The sequence below is a fragment of the Meleagris gallopavo genome, chromosome 2, assembly GCF_905368555.1.
Source record: "Meleagris gallopavo chromosome 2, MGAL_WU_HG_1.1, whole genome shotgun sequence".
NCBI classification, from domain to species: Eukaryota; Metazoa; Chordata; class Aves; order Galliformes; family Phasianidae; genus Meleagris; species Meleagris gallopavo.
Window position 1 is genome coordinate 63975637 of NC_139405.1, and position 22449 is coordinate 63998085.

Genomic DNA, 22449 nt, shown 5'->3' on the forward strand with positions numbered 1-22449 from the left:
GATTTTTTTTTTTAATAGCTATAAGCATTGTAAAATGTCCCTGTTTTAAAAAGAAAATTGTTTACTTTTTTCTTTGTTGATTGCTTAGTTCATTCTGTTGCCTGAACTGAAACACAGAAACCTGAGCATTCTTGTTCCTTTTTTTTTTTCCTCCTCTCCATCTTCTGCAGTCTTTGTTTTCAAGCTTGCAGAGCATTGAAAGCTGACGTTTTCAGTATTGCTGTTAATTTCAAGTAGTTTGTGAATTAACTGCTGATCCTGTTGGTAATTGAAGTTAAATATGTGTTAATTAGTGGAGTGAAATGCAATGTTTAAGGAGAGAAGATTTTTTTTTTTTTTAATGTATCAAAGAGATAAAATGCTGATTCTTTGTTTTCTTTGAGGACAGTGGAGTACAAACACAAGGACCAAGACTGGGGGTTTGGGTACATTTGTGAGCATCTGTGGTCTCCTGCGTGCATCTAATGCCTGCTAACTTTCTAGAGCAAAGGATAAAAGTTAGATTTCAGGGACTATAGGAAGGTCACGGGTTTGTACCAAAGAGGTGAGAAGTGATAAATGATGCCATAAGCATTCCTCTAAGTTCCCACTGATATTTGCAAGGAGTTCAGCACTCCGAATTTTAAGTTTTCACATTACAGAACGGAAAGTAACAGATATGTTTGTATTATATATGTGTCTTAAGGTGGTGGGTTGTTTTTTTTTTTTTTTTTTGAAGCTGATATAAACTTTTTTTGTATCTGTTATAGGGCTTTAGTCCAAGTGACCTGTAGTCTGCCGCTGTTACAAGTATATCGAAAAACTATTTCTCAGATAATGGTATTGAAAAGGCCAGATTTCTAACTTTGGATCACTTCAATACAAAGCAATGAAATCTAATGACGTTAAGATATGAATGAAACCCAAGAATACATGTGATTGGAACCCTCAACTAACTCAAAAAAAAAAAAAAAAAAATTCTTTGCCTCATCCTGCATTGTTTATGAGAAATTACAGTGCTAATAGGAGTGCTGGATGCTACTAAATCCTTCTGAGTCCTGAGGAATATCTCTTCCTATTAAAGGCAGGTGTAATAATAAAGTATATACCTTTGTCTTTATGAAGCCTCGCTACTTCAACAACGTACCTTGAATTAACTGTATGAATTCTCCAAATGTAAGCGTTTTAATTTATTTTTCCCCTTCTGAAAAGAAGCTGTTGCTAACCCTTCTATAAATTGTGCAGAATGAATGTCTCATGTGCCATAATGTGACATAACCAGTTACGTTATGCTCAGTGTTTAAGTCTAGAGGAGAAAAGTTTTGCTTTTTTCCCTTGTCCTTGAAGGACTGACATATAATTCAAGTGCAACTTGCTTTTAGCTTTAAACATTCAATAAATCATTTTTGCTTATTCCAAATGGTGACATTCACCATCCAATTTCCAAAACTCTGGAAGAATAAGAATAGATCTATTTTGATATTCATGCTGGTTATCAGTTCTGAAGTTTTTTTATTACTTTTTTTTTCTAGTATTTATTGTATTACTGCTCTCTTCATTTTACAAAGGATCTTACAAAGCATTTGATATTGTTTTTACTTCATAAGAAGTTATATTAGCAAGAGTTCAGAATACTTGAGAGAATTTCCAGAACTCAGGCATTTTGGTCTTTATTTTAACATAAGCAACTACTTTCTTGTTGAGTGAAAATAGTAGCTATTCAAATTGTTCTTTGAAATGCTTGTAGGTCTGTGTACAGACTAGAAAGAGATTGCTGTTGGACGAGGAAATAAGCAATACAGCATTATAAATGTGAATGAATATCAATGGGACTGAACTGCATTATTTCCACTGATTGTTGTTTTTGTAGGACTTTTAAATGAAAACATTGCCTTTCTCACAGCTTTGCATTTATATATTTGGAAGCCCCACTGAAAATACATTTTATGTATTTGCATCTTTCCATCCTTTAAGTAATATTCTGAGAATTAATTTGTGAATGTGCTTAAAGCAAATCTGAATGAGAATTCAGAATTTTCGTTGCTCTGAGCCTAGAACTGACAACTTCTGTTTGCATGTGTGCTAGTATTCTGAGGCAACTCTTTTTAGCCAAATTTCTAGTGGGATTTAAATAATCTGTAAAAGGAACTGCGTTATACATAGACATATGTATAAACAAATATAATCAGATACTATTCAGAACATGGCAACAAAAATAGTTCTACTTAATAGTTACTGCCTTTTTAAATTCTAGTAATTTGTGGTAGTTACCTGTTGTAGTATTCTCTCATCTCTGAAAGTATGTGACTGGCACAGATAATTATATCTTATTTAAATAGTGGTTATCTACCATAGCCAGTACCTCAATTTAGTGTTTAATGCATTTCAGTCTGCCTTAGAGAAGACAGTATCTTTTTGAAATGGCACTTATTTGTAGATAGATGGCAAAACTGGATGTCAAAGCTGGATAACAGCAGACAGAATTAAAGAACAACTTCCTAGGTTAGAAACTTGGCCTAGCGTTTTCCATGACTGCTGCCAGAAGAAAAAGAAGAAAAAAAAAAAAAAAAAGGCTGTGGGTAAGCTTTAAGTGATTCCATGCAGCAGTTGCCAAACAAGCTCCATATGGATAATGCATACATTGAATGATTCTCCGTTCTTAAAATCTATTTTTAAAACTTTCTTTGTGATGCTGCTTTTAACACTATTTTGTTTCAATAAAGTACTCTAGAGATTTAGCTGATAGAAGCAAAAATTCTGTATCACTGCAGATTATATCAAATTGCTGTGTTAAGCCTAGCACAAATGAGTCAATATTGTGAAAGTCTCTTCTGTCGTTCTGGGGAGAGGTGGGTGGGGGCTCTTTTGAGTTGGTTTTGTTTGTTTCTTTTTTCAGGCTGGCAAGCAATTGAAAACCAAGGAAGTGAAGATCAGAGTGAGTGAGGAGTTATGAGTCAGAATGCCACACTTATGTGGCTGGCTACGACCCTGTTTGATCTAGAAGGTTTTTAAACACAATTGCAACATTCTTTTAAAGTTTCTATTTAGTACCTTTTTATGGAGACCAAAATTATAAGGAAAATTTCTGGCAGCTCAAACTGGAAGAAAGAGACTTTGATATGACCTTGTAAATGGAATTTTTTTGTGTTAAATCTTCAGCTTTTTCATGATGTGGGTGAATGGGACATACTTCCCTAATTGCATCACTGTGCTGGGTTTTTTGATTGTTTCCCTTTCTTTCATTCTATTCTGGCAATGTTTTTTCATTCAATAGTGAGTGGTAACAATCCTTGGAAATAGTGAATCCTGGAATGAACAGTGCTGCTGTAACTATACTGCAGATGTTACTTGTCTGATAAAATGCCTGAACATCAAGAATCTAGATGCTCTCCTTTAAAAAAAAAAAAAAAAAAAAAAGTAACAAGAATAAATAATGAAGTGAGGTATGGCTAGAATTGCTCTGAAGAATTTTATAGATGGAAGAAGTATATGGGTGAGGCCTGGGTTGCATGTAGGGGACAGTTCTAAGACTTCTGTAAGCGCTTAGACTGATTATTGTTTGGAAACCCCCTTCATTCCTCGCATATAGGAACATCCCATGTCTAAAGCTCCCTCTACTAGAGGGAAGGGAAGAGCAAATGTAACAGTGGAGTAGGCTTGGATGGGAAAAATGTTCAGTTGCTGATTACTGTAAAGTTTGAAAGGCATTTTCTGTTGTTTCCCTTACCAGATGTTTCCTATTCCCAGATGAATGATGTCACAAGTCTTAAAATGATGGGTTAAATTTCAGTGAACTAATTTGAGTGGCTAATCAGAAAGACCCCTTTGGGATTTGATGTTACAGAGGCAGATAAACTGCAGTTCTGAAAATCAGGACCTCCAGAGGAAAAGTGCTCAGGGTCAGGAGATCATAAGCATCTTCTGGTTTTAAAAAACAAGGAACTGAAATTTTGGAGCATGAGTTCAGCCCTCATGTGACAGCAGATGTGATTAATTATTGTATACATGCCTCTTTTGAGGTCATTGTGCTGCAGGAAGACATAGAGAAAATTATTTGCACGCTTTTATTTTTAATATTTAAAATATTTCTAATACTTTTACAAACCCGCTTTAGCATGAGTGTTACGGTTTTTGTTGTCTCCTGACTGGGAGCGCTGTAACATGGGCCTTGGCATGTCCCTTGTGTTACCAGGGCAGGCTACCAAAGAGCCTGTTACCGTGGCTAATTTGGCTTTATTAGCCCAAGTGATATCAACCTGAATAAAGAGGGGAGCTCCTGCAGGGAGAAGTGCTGAGATAGACCACACCTAAGGTGTGTCTCTTGTAATGAATTAGATTGAAATAACCTTGCTTACCTTCCAGTGATAGTCTGGCCAAGATAGAGTTAAAAAAAAAAAAAAAAAATTAGATCTTGGGTATGCTGAGGTCTTTCATAACTAAAAAAATGTTTTTCAGATGCTGGCTGAAAGCATCCAACATCCAGGAACTCAAGCTTTGGAATTGAAACTAAGGTACGTGAGGGGTTAGAGTTGAATACAACTGAAACTTATTTTCCGCTGTTTGTGTTAGAGGGTGCACCAAGACACTCACTGTGGATCATGCTACTCCAGAGCCACCCCCTTCCTACAGCACTCATCTATCTTTGTTTAAAAACAAGCAGGTCCTGCCTTTTGCGATCTCCAGCGAGGTGATATGGGAACTACTAGGAGTACTGAACGCTGCAAGAAAGGACATTAGGCATGGTATTTACAGAGCTTCACATACTGCACTGTTTGCTGGGATGTGCCTCTCTATTCCCTTTCTTCCAGTTTCTGTGGTCTCCTGGAACAGCTGGCTTAGTTCTGCTTGCCTTCCTTGCTGGCTGTAGGGCAAAATCAGCCTCACCAGCTTGTAGTTGATTATGTGAAAGGGGCCTCCCTACTGTTAAGGGCAGTGGAAGCCAGCAAAGGGGAATCTGTGCTCTGCCTCTTCCTCTCTCCCTGGGCTGAAAGTTACATGGAGTTTTACTCCGTCATGGACACTGACTCCAGGGCAAACAGAAGAGTCCTGACCTCACCCAACTGTTCTCTCATGCAATGAAATACTGTAAACATAGACTGCCTGTACGTGATGATTCTCGGTAAACTAAACATAGCTAATACAAAAGATGTGCAAGGCCTTCTGGAATCTGTTCAGCAAAGAAGCAGAGAGCTGAAAATCTCACTAGCAAACACTTAATTTACGTGCTTCTGATTTTGAAAAGAAGCTCAGAAAATACCCATGGAACTCATGCAGCCTTTTCCCTTAATTCCTATGTGGTCACTAAAGCAATAGTTGTCCTGTTGAGGAAAAAAAAAAAAACAAAAAACAAAAAACTGTATTTCCAGCATGTGTTCACAGCATACATATCCCACCCCAGCTAACTAACAACAGTTCCAGAGGCTGAGAGCACTGGAAGAGTTTTGTTGCCAATAGCTCGAGTGTTGCTTTCTGCACTCACCGTTTGTTTTTTCTTGCCCTCACACCTCATCCTTCATGCCAGTAACCCAGTCAGGTGACATAACCAGCTTAAGTGATCTGGGACTTGGAGTAACTCTGCAGAAAGGTGTTGCAATTTCTTGCACTCCTTAGCTGGCGCTGTGCTGCAATGATGGTAGGAAGAAGCAGAAACTGATCAGTGTAGGTACCAGTGATGAGAGAAAAGGGCTTAGCAGAGTATTTTTCTTTGATGTTTGAAGAGCTGCTACAAACCACTGTCGTGGTCCTGTTACTGTGCCTATTCCTATTTATTGTTTCACTTCTTTTCCTAGTTTTGTTATGGACTGTTTGTTTGTAAATTCCTTGGTGAGATCTGTAGGGGGGTGGGGGCTGTTGTTTTTCTGCCAGAAATATTTGGACATGGCCTTCAAACATTCTATTGTCTCAACCTTCTTGCTTTATGATTTTTTTTCCTACTCCTACTTTCACTATTTACTGTTTGTTTGTTTGTTTTTTCTGATTCATTGTGGAATCACAATTTGACAGCCATGGAAACAATGCAGTATTATTCACTTACCAATGGGAACTCCCTTCTTAGACAAGTTACTGCTTTATAAATCTTGATAGGATGGCCTTTGCCTTCTTTTCACAGACTTCTTGTGGACTAAGTAAGTTCAACTCCTTACTTCTATTTTTTAGGAACAGGGAGGCATCGATTATTAATTCTAACCAAGTGTAAATTAAAAAAAAAGTATTTTATTGATGGTAATTCCCTCTCCTATCTCTTTAAGCTTTCATACCATCACTAGTTTTCCTTTCTATGTCTGAAGCAGACAGTGGATAAAGATTCTAATGAAAATAGTTGTCAGCACGACAAATGCCAAGTATTGAAAGAGCATGCAAAAAAGCACGGGGTAAAATATTAGCAACTCATATATCCATGTTGACCTTTGTCCCTTAATGCCAGAAGTTTCTGTGCTACTTGAAAGCTGCATATTGAGAAATAAATCATTTTTTATTAACTCTACCATCACAGCACAAATATAGCCCTTATAGCACAGTGTGTGAAATGAAAGAAAAAGCCCTTGTTACATGCAGGGATAGGAATGCATTGCGGGGATTTTAAAAGGATTGGTGTAGACAAGCTAAACCATTTCCTTCAAGCCTCTAAGATAACAAGCCTTCTGGAAAAAGTTCTAATCAAATACCAGGCCAAATAATGTGGACGTATAATGGCTGCTCTGAAAGTAATGTTTACTATTTTATGATGTTGGCCCATGATGTCGGAGGCAGATGTTGGTGTTATGACAGTAGAAGTTGAACTTTCCCACCAATATTCAGTTACATGTTGTTGCCATTCTGTCAGACTGCCCCTCTGCTGCCATTTGTCACAGGGCATCTGACAGTGTGGTGTGACATGGAAGCAAAGGTGTGTCATTAAATTCCTCCATGTGGAAAAAAAATGGCATCCATTAACATTCATTGATGCTTTTAGCATCACTGTACCTAAATTTTGATCTTTAGTGTAGTTCCTAAATCTTGTAAGAAGCGATTATACTGGCAATCTACTGAACACATACCTACTTAAAGTAGGCCATAATAAAAGCTGATCTGTGTTTTAAAAGGCTTCTCAAACATCTTCTGGCAGATGCATTCTCATTCTGAGACTTATCTTGTTTCACTACTCTGAACCTGTTGAAAGTACGTACTCAAGTCTTGAATTTTAAAAAATAAAAGTTTACTTTTCTTCCCTTTTTGCAAACTGCATCTAGTCAAAGGCTATTTCTGCTTCTTGTGCAAATTGTTTTTGCTTTAAAGTCATAATTAAATATTTTCTATGGGGCTAAAGATAGGTATTTTTTATAACAGAAATTGTGGGTTTGAATTCTCCCAGGAAGAACATAAAGAAATAGTTTCTTGTATCCTGTGTGAACTACACAGGAACTACTGACCAATGAAAGGAGAAATATATGTTCACATCTATTCACGTCCTGTAGATGTTCACATGGGATACGTAAGGCTAAAGACTCTCCTAGAAGACAAAAAAGGAACCTGACCAGCTCTTAGGTGTTCACCTTCTCTGAATGTTCTCCACAAATCTGAATTCTGAAATCCACCCTACTTCTACACTTTGGGGTTTGTAAGATTAGATACTATATTAGCATAGATTTTGAAGATCATAGGATGCTTAGATTCCTACGAATGATTCTTATTCCTCTGTGTATAGAATAGCAACAAAGTTTATTACAAAGCATCTTATTTGATACATTTGTGTCTGTACTATTGCCACTATTTCCCTCCCCAGCACATCTGCCAGAACTCACTCAACTTAGAGCTTCCTAAATGAAGCTCTTGTGGTGGTGGTACATTGGCAGTGCAGAACATGGACAGGACCTCACAGAGTTGTCCAGTATCTTCAGGCATCACTCATGAAGTGAACGTGCTGGCTGTCCTGCCTTTAAGAGTATAAATCTTTGTATCTTTTTAAAAAGGGTAGGACTGGAAACGTGGACATTATTGAAGGATCTATAAGTATATGGTATGTAAGCATTGAATCCAGGAGTGAGGACAAGGACATTGCTGTACCACCTTTGGAATGAGGTGCTGCATAATCACACTGGATGATGTTCTTCCGAGTTAAGTTCTGCTGAAGGAGAGGACTTGTTCACTGTGGAACAATGTAAAAATGGCTAATCTGTATTTAGTTGTAAAAATGCCGTCTCCATGTAGTTCTGTAGCTGTGCATATCTATTGGCATTCTATTGTACAGCTGATTATTCAGTTCATGTTTTGTACCATAAACATAGGTCTTAGCTGATTAATTAACAGAAACAGATTTCTGAAAATGTCTCCTTCTAAAAATCACTGCAATACTTCTGCTGATAGTCTGTAATCCTTCTTCTCTTATCCAAGGAATTATCATGCTAAAGGAAATGCGTTATTATTTTAAGATTTTTAACTCAATGTTGGACCAAGATTGAGCAACTCTTAATTATCTGCCAATATGACTCCCACCAGGTTTAAATCTACTTGAGGGACACATACATTATTTTAGTATAGATGATGTTCTGCGTTAACTGATCACACTGGTTGTAGGTATTAATCTGAAAAAATAAAAATAAAATTCAAAACTAAGTAGCTGAGTAATACAATAACTACAGTGAAACATCTTTCAAAAAGTCAAGCAGAGATGAGGAAGAAGTGCCTCATTCAGGAAGTGGTGGTAAAAGTACACTGAGCAAAAGTCACTGGGAAAAATTCTAAGCTGATATAGGTATATAACAGCTTACATCTATGTAAAAACCCAGCTATACTGCTGTCAGTCCTACTGAATCCTTGTTATTACTATACAGCATTCACAAGAGGAGAAAGCATATTGGCACATTTGCTTGCTGTATTATTATTTACAAGCTAATTTCAAGTATACGAGGCTTTGTCACTTTGATAGCAGAGTCTGGATGTATTCTCCATAGAAGACAGCAAAGCTGTATCCAAGGTTTTCAATGGGAAGAGAGTGTTCTGCCACATGCTTCAAAGCTAGGTCAAACATTTTTTATTATTCCCACCCCCTGCCCCACTCTCGATACATTACACCCTCCATCTGAAAGCAAAGGCATTTAGTTCTGGTATCAGTTCTGTCTCCCGTATTCTCTCACTGTTATTGTATGGAGACATTTTCTTACATGTGTAAAGTATATGGATGTGTCTATTTCAGCTCACTAGATTTTGAATCCTGAATGATTGCCTGTGCTTTTTCATTGAAAGACCATTGTAGGTCAGGGTTGTTAAGGCCTAGATGGAAGACATTATCTTCTTCCTCTTTGTATGACTTCTTTTGTTTGCTTACTTTTGTTTGGTTGTTTTTTGCTTTTGGATACTTTTACTTAATATGATAATTGACTGCAGATAACTTGAGATATTTTCAAAATATTCTTTCAGAATATTTCAGTCTTTTTGTAGAACTGATGTACATGTTGGATGTATAGATAATGTTTTCCTGTCATACTAAAATAAGGCCATGAGTGTGCATATGTGTGTTGCTCATGCAGGGTACCTCATTATTACCTTCAGTTCACTTTACATGTGAGTTTGAACTATGCTGGTTCAGAAGAAATATCAGTCTGTATAGAAAGTATGCTATCTGTTTTGAGGACAAGTGACATATATTTGCTTGTCAGGACAATAACCCACTTACCTGCAGACACCATCATTCCTTCCGTCAGTGCTAGCGCATTTCTTTCTCACATGAGGACTTTGCAAGTAATTCAGGAACTCTGCAAATGTCAAAGCTTCTAGCTGTCTTATGCATATGCAAAATGTGATTTTTCCTCTTCTAAACCAATTTACATTACATTACATTACATTAAATCTTAGTCTTGGCAGAATCCCTAAAAATGTCACTTTCCTCGTCTGCTTTTTTTTTTCCTTTGGTTGGTGGTTGTAATTCCTTAAATCTTTGGCATTCAGGGCTTTGCCAATCTATCTGATCCTCTCTGTTTTCTTTGCCAAAGAAAACACAGCATCCTGCTTGATTGCCTGCTGACGTAGCACATGCTGTATATTACCTTCTGCAACATGGGAAATCAGGATTTTTATGTTTTTGGAAGACCTGGGTTTTCTGTAACTTCATACATATATCTATTTCCAGATCCTGATAATCATGCTCTAGCATTACAGAAGAAGCACATCCTCAATCAAATTTATTCACTGAGCCTGATATTAAAGAGTTCATGGAGAAGTTACACAGTTCCATATGTATGATTGTGTATTTGCAGGATGAAGTTTGATTCTATGAAATGTAAGATATGATGACTTTCCTTTTTGGGATAATTGAACATCTCTACAATTTTGTATTGTTCTGTTGTGTTTCTTCTTGAAAATAGAGGTATTAGTGCTCTGAAGCTGACCAACATACTGAAATATAACCTGTACTGGATGTTTTCTACTTGATATTTGACCTATTTGCAGAGCACATCATAGCTTAAAATGCAACATTGATATCCATGTTTATAATCTCAATTAAAGTAGCAGAATCTAGAATTCTATTGCAAAATTTTTTATCTCATTCATTTTTCTTCATACTTTCAAAAATATTTCACAGTCCTTTCCTGATTTGAAGCCAATTATTATCAGTTTTTTCCACAATCCCTGCAAACCTTCAACTTGCCATTTCAAGGGTATCGGTTAGACATGCATCAGCTTACACATTTCAGACCTCTGTACACAACAAAGCTACTCTCTTTTTTTCATTGCAGATACCGTTACCTGATAGGCTTATCCAGTCTCACAGTCCTCAGTTAAGCTCTTAGTCACGTCAGCTGTTTCTAGAATTTTTTTTTATTATTCCACTTGAAAAGTAGGTCATTCAGAGCTACAGTAAGATAAAGTTTTTCAGATCTTGTTCCACAAGTGTGTCACTTAAAATTGACTGAAACCATTTCGAGCACTTCCAAAAAGTTAAAACTGTGCTGAGTAGTCAAATACTTTGTAAAAAATATTTCATACTTTTATTTTGAAGTCTCTTCTTTCACAGTAATCTTATTACCTTTAAATGAGGTTTGAATTCAGAAATAAATCTGACTTAGTGGAATGTATTACCTGTATAATTTCCTATTGACAACACAAAGCAATTTTATTTGACTGTTTTTAAGGTTGGCTACACACAAACACACCCACAAATATATGTATTCATATATGTTCACTTTGAGTAATGAATGACAAAATAAACTCAATGATCTTCAGCAAAGCTCTGGTGCCAGTCCTGCTGTGGGAGGCTGTAGGCTTGTCATCTCTTTCCCTCCAACTCTGGAGTCACTCCTGGTTCTTTTCTCTTAACTAAGGTTAGGACAGGTCTCTGCACAGCATCAGCCATGTGGGGATCTTTATAAGGGTAAATATAATGGAGTATTATATGCAAGGTATGAGCATATGGGTATGGAAATATTTGTGCAATCTCTTCTGTGTTCCAGGTTGCTGTTCATCATTGACTGCATACAACAACATGAAGCCATTGTCAAACTGGCCCACCTCTCGTGTGGAAGGCAGGTACGTGAATTAATAACACTCAACACGCACTATGTAATGCAGCTGAAAATCTGTACCCACATCTGCAGTAGGAGCTTTCCTTGAATAAGGAAAGGAATGCTTGTATGGATACACATATAGTTTTACTGTTGTACGAGCAGCTGAAAAAGATAATGATCTCACGGGAGAAGAGCAAAATTCACTTGAAGTAAGTTTCATGGGAGAAACTTGAGTAGTCCTCCAGGATCTGGCTAAAGCGCGTTCATTTATTGTAAGCATAATTTATTGGATAGATTTAATATTTTCAGGTGCAGTGAGACTTTGAGCTTTATAATGCTAAAGTAGATCGTGCTTCTTTTTAGCAAAAGAAAGGGGAAAAAGCTCAATATAAACCTCATTCTTCTCTTGAACATTTAAAAGCCTGTCTGGAAAAGGGTGAGCACAGAAGACACATTTAGTTGATTATTATGCTCTTCACAAGAGTGTAATAGATTTGTACTTCGGGAACCATGCTGACTTCTGGGAATGGCAGAGTAAATGACAATGAGAGTATTGGATGCTGCAGTAATACAAGTATCCAAAATAGTATGGGCAGAACATCTGTTCTTACTGAAAATAAAAGCGGAGCACAGGCCTACCAAGAAAGGAAAATATTTTAACAGTTTCTAGGAAAGTAGCAAGCAAAATATATTCAAACAAATATTCACTTCAGGAGAAGTGAAAGTAGCTATAATTGCAGTAGTCTTCATGCATAGCTAAGATCAAATGAAAAATGTGCTATAGCATCCTATCCTGAGTATTTAACCCCTAAATGCATAGTGGTGCAGTCCTGCCATGGTGGACAGCCACCCACACAGCATGCTGGATGAAGGTCAGGATGCTGAAGATGTCCCTCATCAGCAAGACACACATCTCTTTGCTGAGTCTTAAAAGGTTTCATGCCGCTACAGCAGGCTAAGAGGCAGACATGATGCTTGGTGTTGCTCTGTGGTGCCCATGAGTGTCACAATGTCACCTGTTTTTTTGAGATTTCATGGAAGTACTGAATCTTTCAGTCTGTAGCTGACTCCTGCAGATGCTAATCAGTGCATTGTGCAGTGGCTGAGTCTGTGCTTTCCGACCTGATCAATGGCTTGCTAAATCCTTCCTGATGTGGAGTTGTCCTACATATGACTTGCAGATAGCTTAGTAACATTATTCGTGGAGAAGTCACACAAACATTATGTCCCAGTTGTTTCATAATGTGTCCCAGCTTTACGTCTCTGTTATTTGAAAAACCTTTAACTTTCTGTTCATGATCTGTTTCTGTCACTTCAAATAATAGTGCAGTAGTAAACAAGTTCTCTCTCACATCAGTGTGTGAGAGAACACATGGGAAAAGCACAGGAACATGTTTTTCATTAATTAAAAATGCCCAGAATTCCAGAAAACAATGAGCTAATAAAAAATCAAATGATAGCATGATAATTCTTTGAAAACAAGTCATATCTAAAATCTTATTTGTTTTGTTTGTTTCAGTGAATCACAGAATCACAGAATGGCCTGGGTTGAAAAGGACCACAATGATCATCTAGTTTCAACCCCCCTGCTATGTGCAGGGTCACCAACCACCAGACCAGGCTGCCCAGAGCCACATCCAGCCTGGCTTTGAATGCCTCCAAGGATGGGGCATCCACAGCCTCCTTGGGCAACCTGTTCCAGTGTGTCGCCACCAACTCTGTGAAGAACTTCCTCTTAATATCTAACTTAAGCCTCCCCTATCTTATTTTAAAACCATTCCCCCTTGTCCTATCACTATCAACCCATCAAATCTATAGCACAGATAACTTTGTCCACCTGATTGTTGCCTTGGCTTGGGAAATGAGCACTATAAGCTCTGGAATTAATCTGTGCCATAACATTAGAAATGGGTGTTACCATCTCTCTTCTAACTCTACATGTAAGCATTTGCAAAAATCCCCATAGTTCTTATACAGATATCGTTAGTTTAACACTCTTAATTCCTACATTTTTTTCCATGAAAAAGCCTGGTGGTTCCCATTCTGCTGGAGGCAAAACAGCCTAGCATTCAGTTGTGAGGAGCACCTTAATGTTCACTGTACACCTACATCTTAGTGAGCCATTACCCTACTGGGATATATTCAAAGTTACTCACACACAAAGTGGTGAGAAATCAATGACATTTTGCACTCATCCTGCCATTATTTAAATGTTTAATGCCTTTAAGTTTGCACAGTGCAGACTGAAGTTAGCTCTCTTGCTGGAACTGTAGTACATTCATTCTCTCCTTTTGACATAAGTCTACTTTACACAAAGTACCCAATCGCTTCTTGGAACAAAACTGGAATCCAAGCTTCCCTTATGCATTCAGTAACGAGCAAGCTGCTAAAGTTCATCTATGCACTTAGCCACATGAATTGAAATTGTCTCATTTGCAAATGAGAAGTGCAGTAGTTAGACATACACAGTAAGAAGGCTGGTTATCTAATGTCTACATAAAGAGGCTTTCATTCCTCACAGTTGCTGAAGGGGTGATGAAATTATTCATAAAGATCTTTAGACATAAGAAAAGAATGTATGAAGGCTGCTCCAGAAATAATACCTCTTGTTTTCACGCTGACCCATGACATCAGAGGCATGTTGGTGGTATGGCAGTAAATGTTGAACCTTCCCACCAATATTCCGTTACATTTCGTCAGTTTCCATGGAAATAAAAAGGAGGCATTACTTTCAGAGCAACCTTTGTTCGTGTGATACTGAATGGGGACTTACAGGTAAATCAGTATTAAAATGTATGAGCCCAATTAGTTTCTTATGCTGATTAAAATTTAGAAAAAAAACAATTTGAAAATCCAGTGACATTATTTGTAATTAAAATGTGCCAGGCCACATAGATGCAAGGAAACTGAATCATTACCATTGACTGGCTGTCAAACTTACCAAAAAGTCTGAGAAATTGATTTGTTATTTTGTTTTCAAGAAACATATAATTGATATCTGCAGTTTTCTCACTAGGAGACTGTCCTCAGTGTTTGAAGAATAACATCAAGTTTTGAAAAAAGCTGACAGTTTCAATAGTTCCTTAGAAGCATCCCCAGAATGCACAATCTTCACACTTTAAAGAGCTTGTTGCTGTTCCCCTTTTATTTGTGTAAGCAGAAACAAACATTTAAACTATAATCACAAACCCTGTTTTAGGCACGTTCCAACAGAGGATTTATTTTTATCGCTTCTTTTCTTTTTTCCCCACATAAAAGCTGTTTACGTGTAGGTGACAGGAGATGTTCCACATCTGTACAACTCTGAATAGACATCAGAGGAGCATTTCAAAGATTTCAGTAACTATCAAGTTTTACTTACTATGGCCTTTCAAACTGTGTGAAAATGAAGAAGGTTGAGGCAGACTATAAGGGGTTTTTTTGGTTGTTGTTATTTGTTTGCTTTATTGTCTTTGTCCCATCACTTCTCTCCCTCCATCCCTTTTGTTTTTTATGGAAATAGAGAAGGGTAAAGTTACTCTTAAATAAGCGCTGGTAGATCAAAGCTCTGTTCTCCTGAACATCAGGAACTGCAGATGGCAGCTGAGCATACAGAGATGTTGAAGAGAATCACAAACCTGCATACATAGAAACATTAAAAATAAAAATGAAATGTAGTAGCTATCATTTAATAACAAGAGCTCAAAGTAAAATCCTCAGTGTTGGTGGTGGAGAAGGATGAAATTCTAAGCAGCTGAGGTTGGCAGAGGTACTTGTAGCCAAGCATTGGTTGGGCAGGTACTTCCTTTTGATGGTATTCAACTTCCTGTCAAAAAGCAGCTCCAAAACTTCCAGAGATTTATATTTCTTCCACTCTGGCAGAGGGGAATAAGTATTTCAGCACTCAGGACAAACCACATTTGCAGGCAAGGGTGGAGATACTGAAGAAAAATACCACATGGCTGCGTTTACTTTATTTAGTGATCTGGTGGGAATTCAAAGGTTCTTATTATTCCCTTCACAGCAATAGGAAGCACATAGTGTTATGGATGAGATTTTAGTCATCTACATACATGTGTGAGCACACGCATTCTGCTCTTTCAATGCAATGAAATTGGAAATGATTATTTGAGCCAGGACAGCCTTATAGTAAGAAAGCCTTTTAGGTGGACAAGTTTGAGGTTGTATTTATTATAAAATTCATAAAAGAGCTGAGAGTACACAATAGGAAAAAGAAAGCTGAAATGGAGTAAGCTTATCAACCTGGCTCTTTTCAGCAGTGCCCAGATTGTCAGAAAAATCATGTACTGAGTGACATTTTAACAGGTACAAACCCTCACAGCACTGTCAGCATTGGCATTTTATCCAACCATCTAATAGCAACTGTGACAGTTAAGCTGGAACTTGGGGAATACAGTATTTCTTGCAAACGATATGAAACTGTCTGTATATGTTGCATGAGTCTATTGAGCCTGTGCTACTAGCATTAACATTTGTGACAGAGTTTCCACACTTAAGTGAATAATGTGGCTTTAATGATTATGAAAAAACAGGTTTTGTTCCCTACCTAGAACACTAGAAGATATATGAAAGAAATTCAACTGAATAGAAATTCACTCATGCTATGCTATCAGTATTCCTGCATTCTGCTCTGTGCATCAGCCTCTTTCCTGACGATGCTGCTCTTCTCCGTGTTTCTGTGTGAGCAGACATTGCCCATGCAGCCTGAGAATGTGATCACCCAGCCATCAAATCCCTGTACAGAGATCACAGCTGGAAGAAGAATATTACAGTAGGGATTCCCTGCCCCAAGGAGTTGCCCATCTGTGTTGAGGGAAGCAGTGAAGAGGAGCATGTATTCCTCCAATAGGTGTATTTCTCATGGGAGTTACCCTGAGCTCATCCCACATATTTTACATTAATGGCTGAAAAGTCATTCATCACTGAGTTAAGAGCTCTGAGCTGTTTGCAGGAAGGATAGAATCTAACTGGCATGGGTGAATGGAGGGCATCACAGTCCATCCCTATCCCCTTGACCTTTCCAATCATCTAGACATTTACTTTTTAGAGTGTGTAACTTATATATGTGACTCCAAAAGTAATGGCTCCTATTTATTTCCATGAAAACCACAACAGATACAAAAAACACAATACTCTGTTTGATAGAGCAAATTCTCAGCTAAAAACACCATTTTTTCAACATAGTCACAACCATTATCTGTTTATTTTCACCAGTGATGAGAGAGAGCTGGCATGTCCATCAGCATGGCCATCTGGAACATGGCTTGTCTTTCATGTTACTGTCACCACTGCTGAAATGCACCATTCACAGCCCCAGTTCAACCTCACATCCACTGTTTCGCCTTCAGAAACATTCAACAAGCTTGATAAATACTGAGGGGTGCCAATTTTTCTGCATGAAGGAATTCAGTGCCACGTCTTTGCTTCACACGAACTTCCATGTCAGATGCCATTTTGTCAGACTGCTCCTCTGTTGTCATCTGTCACACAGCAACAAAATGTAACAATATTGGTGAGAAGGTTCAATCTCTACTGTCATATTGCCAACATCCGCCTCTGACATTGCTGGCCAACATCATAAAATAGGAGGTATTACTTTTGGAGCTGCCCCCTTAGTCTGCTAAACTCATACCACGTGGTGTATCTGCAGAAGGTATCATGTTGACATGGAAAGTCAAAAGAAGAGCACAGGGAATCTTCATACTTTTCCATCCAAACTGAAGAACCTCCTCCAAGCCTACCACCAACAGTCTTCAATATAAACACAACTGCAGAATAATCATCACAATTATGTTTTGGGCTTAGAAGAACAAATAGATAAATTATACTTTTGAGAAAGGAAACTTTCCTAAATGCTTTCTACAAACCTAAACACTTTCAAAACACAGCAGCTTGCAGCTGGAGGAAGAGAATGCCACAACGTTTCTGTGTAGTCATTAAGAATTATGCTAAACATTTTAGTGCAGAGAAAGTGCCACCTTCATGAAGAAAAACAAAGTTCTAAAGAAAGAACTCACAACTTTTGGAAGCACAATCAAATGGAACAGATGTTTCTGATAAGACTAAATAATTTCATACTGCAGTTATGACCTGTTCAGCTTGATGGGATTCAGCAAAGGCCAGTATTTCTGCACAGAGAGACTTCCATATGGTCATTAGTGTCTGCATTTCAAACTCAATCACAAATTCACTGAAATCAAGAAACTCTCCTCCTTTTCCGAAGGGACTGGGTTGGGACATTTTATTAAGCTGGAAACGCCAGCCAAGAATGAAGCAAAGGATTGTTAAGGATTGTTTAGGAACAAATCATAGGCACCATACAGAATTGAATCCTTGCCATTAGGAACTGTCAGCATCTTTTAAAAATCCAGAATGCATTTTTTATTTCTTTTTCTTACCTGCTCAAACATTGACTATTCTATATTCTCATATTCTGCTGATGTTGTCACCCAGCTCAGTCCTTGGAGTGATGCCATTGTGTTCCCTTTTGGCTTCATTTCCCTTACAAGGGACAGAGGAAAAAGAAGAGATAGCAACAGAAAGTAAATAACATAAAAGGACAATAATAATAAATATGTTTTTTTTCCTGTGAATCTCAGTGCCAATCAGAGAGAGGAGATAAGAAGAACTGCTGCTCCTGTCTCCAGCCATAACCCTTGCCCCAGTGGGGGCAAACAGATGGACAGTGCAGACACATCCATGTGTACAACGCAGGTGGGACAGCCATCACTTGCTTATTCTTACAGTGCATTTCTCTATGAATAGAAGTTATTTTCTTTTACAAAATATGTGGTCCTGACATTTTTCTTCTGACACAAGAGCTTCCTGCTCATAAAATTTGTTATGGTTCTCTCTCCCCTGCTTTCTACCTAAAGTAAAAGAACCAAGACAACAGAGCCTTAAGGCAGTCCACTTATCAGACCCTACAGACCTTGCTGGTGAATCCCATGAGAAATCAGAGGAAAATTCCTTTACTTGAGCCCTGCTTGCTGACTGAACATGCTGCGACCATTCCATCAGTAAGAAATGTTCTCTGGAAAAGCCACAGAACAGACAGATATTTGGACTATATACCTTCTGGTGATTAAGTTTAGTCCTTGGTTTGGTCAATCACAACTGTCCCTGAAAATAAAAAGTTATTCACAAAAGGTTTTTATTCTGCATTTATTACAGAGCAGATTTTGATATGCAGAGTACTGGTTAGAAAAACAGTCAAAGAGTGTGTTCAAGGCAGAAATAAAGATGGGTTATGTACATATTTCAAATACATAGCCATATCACGTGGCGTATCCTTTCATAGGAAAAGGGTATCAGGCTGTGATGGATAGACCAGCAGCACCAGATATTCTGTTAACAAAATGTAGCAGTGAAATAGTTAACAAGTCTGTCTTTTACACTGTCATAAGCAGACTTCATTGCTAGTGTCCCACTGAGATGAATGAAGGCAGCTTATCTCTAGTGTTATTGTTTCCATGTGTTTGGCTTCAGACTCAGGCCAGCATTCCCTCAGTTTATACTTAAAAGGTTATCTCCACAACCAGAAGAGACAGAAACTTTCTGTAAATATATGTACGTGTAAAGAGAAGGGCAAATACAGGTTAACTTCACTTATTCAATTTCAGTTTTCCTGAATTAATGTTTTGATAGTTACAGTGAGAAGAATTTTGTTTGCAGAAACCTCTGATTACGTGCGCAGCTGAGATGTGCTGTACAACACATTTGCCCCACCTTAAATAAACAGGGAAAACTGACAAATATTAACATAATGTGGTCCTCTCCAAAGCCTGGGTTTACTTCCCATCCTCCGTGAGCATTGTACCACTGATGCTTCTGCGTGGAAAAGTACATGTAGTGCACTACCTGTGCTTCTTTGGAGAAAAGAAGGAATCAGAAAAAGCTTACGTAGATATTATTTTTACCCTATATTTAAAATTATCCTTCTGTGAATAATAGGTTTCAGCTAAAGGATAATTATTGAAGTACTTCTCTTTGGAAACAATAGACGTGATAAACACAGTGTCTCCAGCAACACTTCTACTGAATTTGCTAGATTCTTCTAATGCATTCTAGCTACAACACTGTGTAGTTCTGCAATACTAACAGCTGTAGAAATTTCCTCTGTACAATATGAGATTTTAATTTTAAAGCTGATCTAGGCAGACAGCATTCTATACCCTATCGTGCTAGACATCTGACAAGAAAGGAGGCAATATATCGAGTGGCTTCCCAGTGCCTAATGTCAAAGTACCTCCTTCTCTAAAGTTTACAGTAAGGCTCACCCACAGAGCCATCAGTCACATGCAGGTGGCCTCAATTCCAGCCTTGTCCTGAAATCATAATTTCTTGTCAGCAAGCTGCTTAACACCACCTTGAGGAAACATGGACTTTGGTGGAATTTTGGATGTCTAACTATGGTCCCAGGGGTCTCAGAGGATCACTTCCTGGAAAGCCAGTCTGCAGAGTAGGATGCAGACCTGTAAGCTGTTAGGAAATATGAAAGAGGGGATTGTGCCTTAAGCTCAGTCTTTTTCAAGAACAGATCCAGAACAGAACATTAATATTTCTGTTCTGTAGAAGATCCTTCCTTAGGAGCCTTAGCTCAAAGTTGTGGTCACAGTGTCTTTTCTTTGTGTGCCCAGTGAGAGCAGCATAGGCTTTCTAAGAGTCTCTATTGTCAAAAATTTCTTATGTAGATATCAAATGGTCACAAAATAAGGAATACATCTATTAAATATAAAAACAACAATAAAATAAAAATCTCATAGTATTAGTTCCATTTTACCCTGAAAAAGTCCTGTTCTTCTTTTATTATTTTTTTCCTTATGAATATTCAGTTTTCATGGCTGAATTTGCTGAATTTCAAACAGTTGTTCCTCCATCCAGCTTAATCTCATCAAATTTTACTAACATTAACCAACACAGCTACTCAGGTCCATTAGTAATTTCAATACTTTGGCATAACAGGCTGAAGCAATAGCTCTTCAGTAAAACTCAAAGATGACTGGTATTCACATCTTCATCAGTTCAAAACTGCAGTCAGATCAGTAATGCCATCTCCTCAGAGTCATTAGTCAGAGTTTGAAAGGTCTTGCAGAAAGCTGCTGAGGTCTGACAAGTAGATGCAGATGAGGTATTCCAGAGAAGACAAGCTAAAAACAATGGAGACAGAGTGAGCTGCAAAGGTCCATCCTTTCAATTGTTGCTATGGTGGCATATTGCCTAAGCAACCTTAATTGCCTCCTAATTAAGGTTTATTTTGATGGTGAAAGCAGAAGAGAACAGGATTGTTGACTTTTTAACAGACTCTGAAAGAACAGGCCACAGGCAAATTCCACTCATTAGTTAATGACGACAGAACGGAAATAATGAGGTTGAAGAAGCACCAAAGAAAATTTAGCCGAAGTGAAGAACTCTTGATTGGTAAAGTTACATGGAAATGGGCTTTGTCATTGCAAGTTGTGTAAATACTGTCATCAGAAATATAGAGGCTCACATTACATATTTTTCCAGCAAAGGCGATTCCAGGATAATAAGTTATTGAGATAGACTAAATACTCTCCTTCTTTCTGATCAATCTCAATCCCTTAATCCTTATGTACATCATCCCCTTGTCCTTGCATGACTTGAAAAAAAAATAAAAAATTTCTCTGGGCAATTTAATGACCCAGCTTTTACTCTTTTGTTTTCATGACCATGCTCTCTTCATTCTCTGGGATTAGAAGCTGTGTCTCACTTAGATGCAGAAATTTAATAAGAACCAAATTTTGATTTTGGTTGCATTTATTCAGTCCCAGGATAATAAATAGCATTATGCAAGATAAATAGTAATTAGCAAACACAGCTAAATTAAGTGTGACGGGAATCTCTCAGCTCTCTCACGCTCTTAGGGCTCAGGTTCTCCTTTATGGACACATACCAAGCAATATTATCTTCCCAATGAGAATGTAGTAATCTCGTCTGGGACACAGACGTGGAGCTCTTTTGGCTCCCAGGCATGGAATGCAGCGGCTTGGCAGCATAGAACCAGTGGAGCAGCAATTTCAGCTTGGATCATCCTTCCAAGTTCCATGAATATCAGCAATTTCAGCCTTTCAGCTCCCAGATTTGAAAACATTTTTTTTCAACAGAAACAAATACACAGCAGAATTGTGTGCAGAAATGGAAATAGTATCAGAAGGTATTGCCTGAATATGTGAGACTCTTTACTGTACTTTTGCCTATATTAGCAACTTATATTGGCATCGAATACCATAATTATCACCTGATCCTGTGCAGAGCTCACCTGAAAAGCTAGGCACAGTCACTGAAAGCAAAGAAATTAAGGTGCTCCCTAACATTATCTCTTGAGGGACATCCACATCTACAATGTAAACTGTAACAAAAGACAGAAAATTGGATCATCCAGACTCTGTGGATGCAGGCACTACTTGTGCACAGGATTTGTTACACCTGGAGGATTTAGGCAAGTCACAGAGCTGGCAGCAAGAAGCCAGTACATGAAGCATCATGGCTACAGAAGACCTTCCAGTTGCCAGGAAGGGGGCAGGCAGTGGGAAGATTGCTTCTCATCTGAATGTCACAGTTAAGTGCTACAGAAATGCTCCAAAGCAGAAATGCCCTAGACTGCCTTGTGCCTGGCAAATTGCTACATTACATCTGTGTTACCTTCTTCATCCATGCAAGCTGTAGGACATGACAACCTGTCTTAAAAATTTCCGATTCACCTCTGCGTAATATGGCTTTCCCAGGGACCACAGCTACCACATACTGACTCTGCTTCAGACCTGTGAATACTTACACTACAGATGAAAATCCATACAGAAAGCTATCTTTTAGGTCTTCTTATCTCTTAGGAAGACTTTGAGCACTTGTCATGAAAGTGTAATCCTCTTCTTCGTAAAAGTAGATTTAATTGATGTTTCCCTTGTATTTGGAGGATAAAGATAGGATGCTATCAACAGCTGGAAAGAATTGCTTACAGATTCAATTA

General features: G+C 38.0%; 1 long non-coding RNA gene across 1 annotated transcript; it reads left to right on the forward strand.

The window, feature by feature from the left end:
* Positions 1 to 2841: 2841 nt before the first annotated feature.
* LOC146545004 (uncharacterized) lies at positions 2842 to 16335 on the forward strand. Its single transcript, XR_014881431.1, has 3 exons — positions 2842 to 5637; positions 11406 to 11481; positions 12979 to 16335. It is a non-coding gene; the product is annotated as an uncharacterized LOC146545004 (long non-coding RNA).
* Positions 16336 to 22449: the final 6114 nt, after the last annotated feature.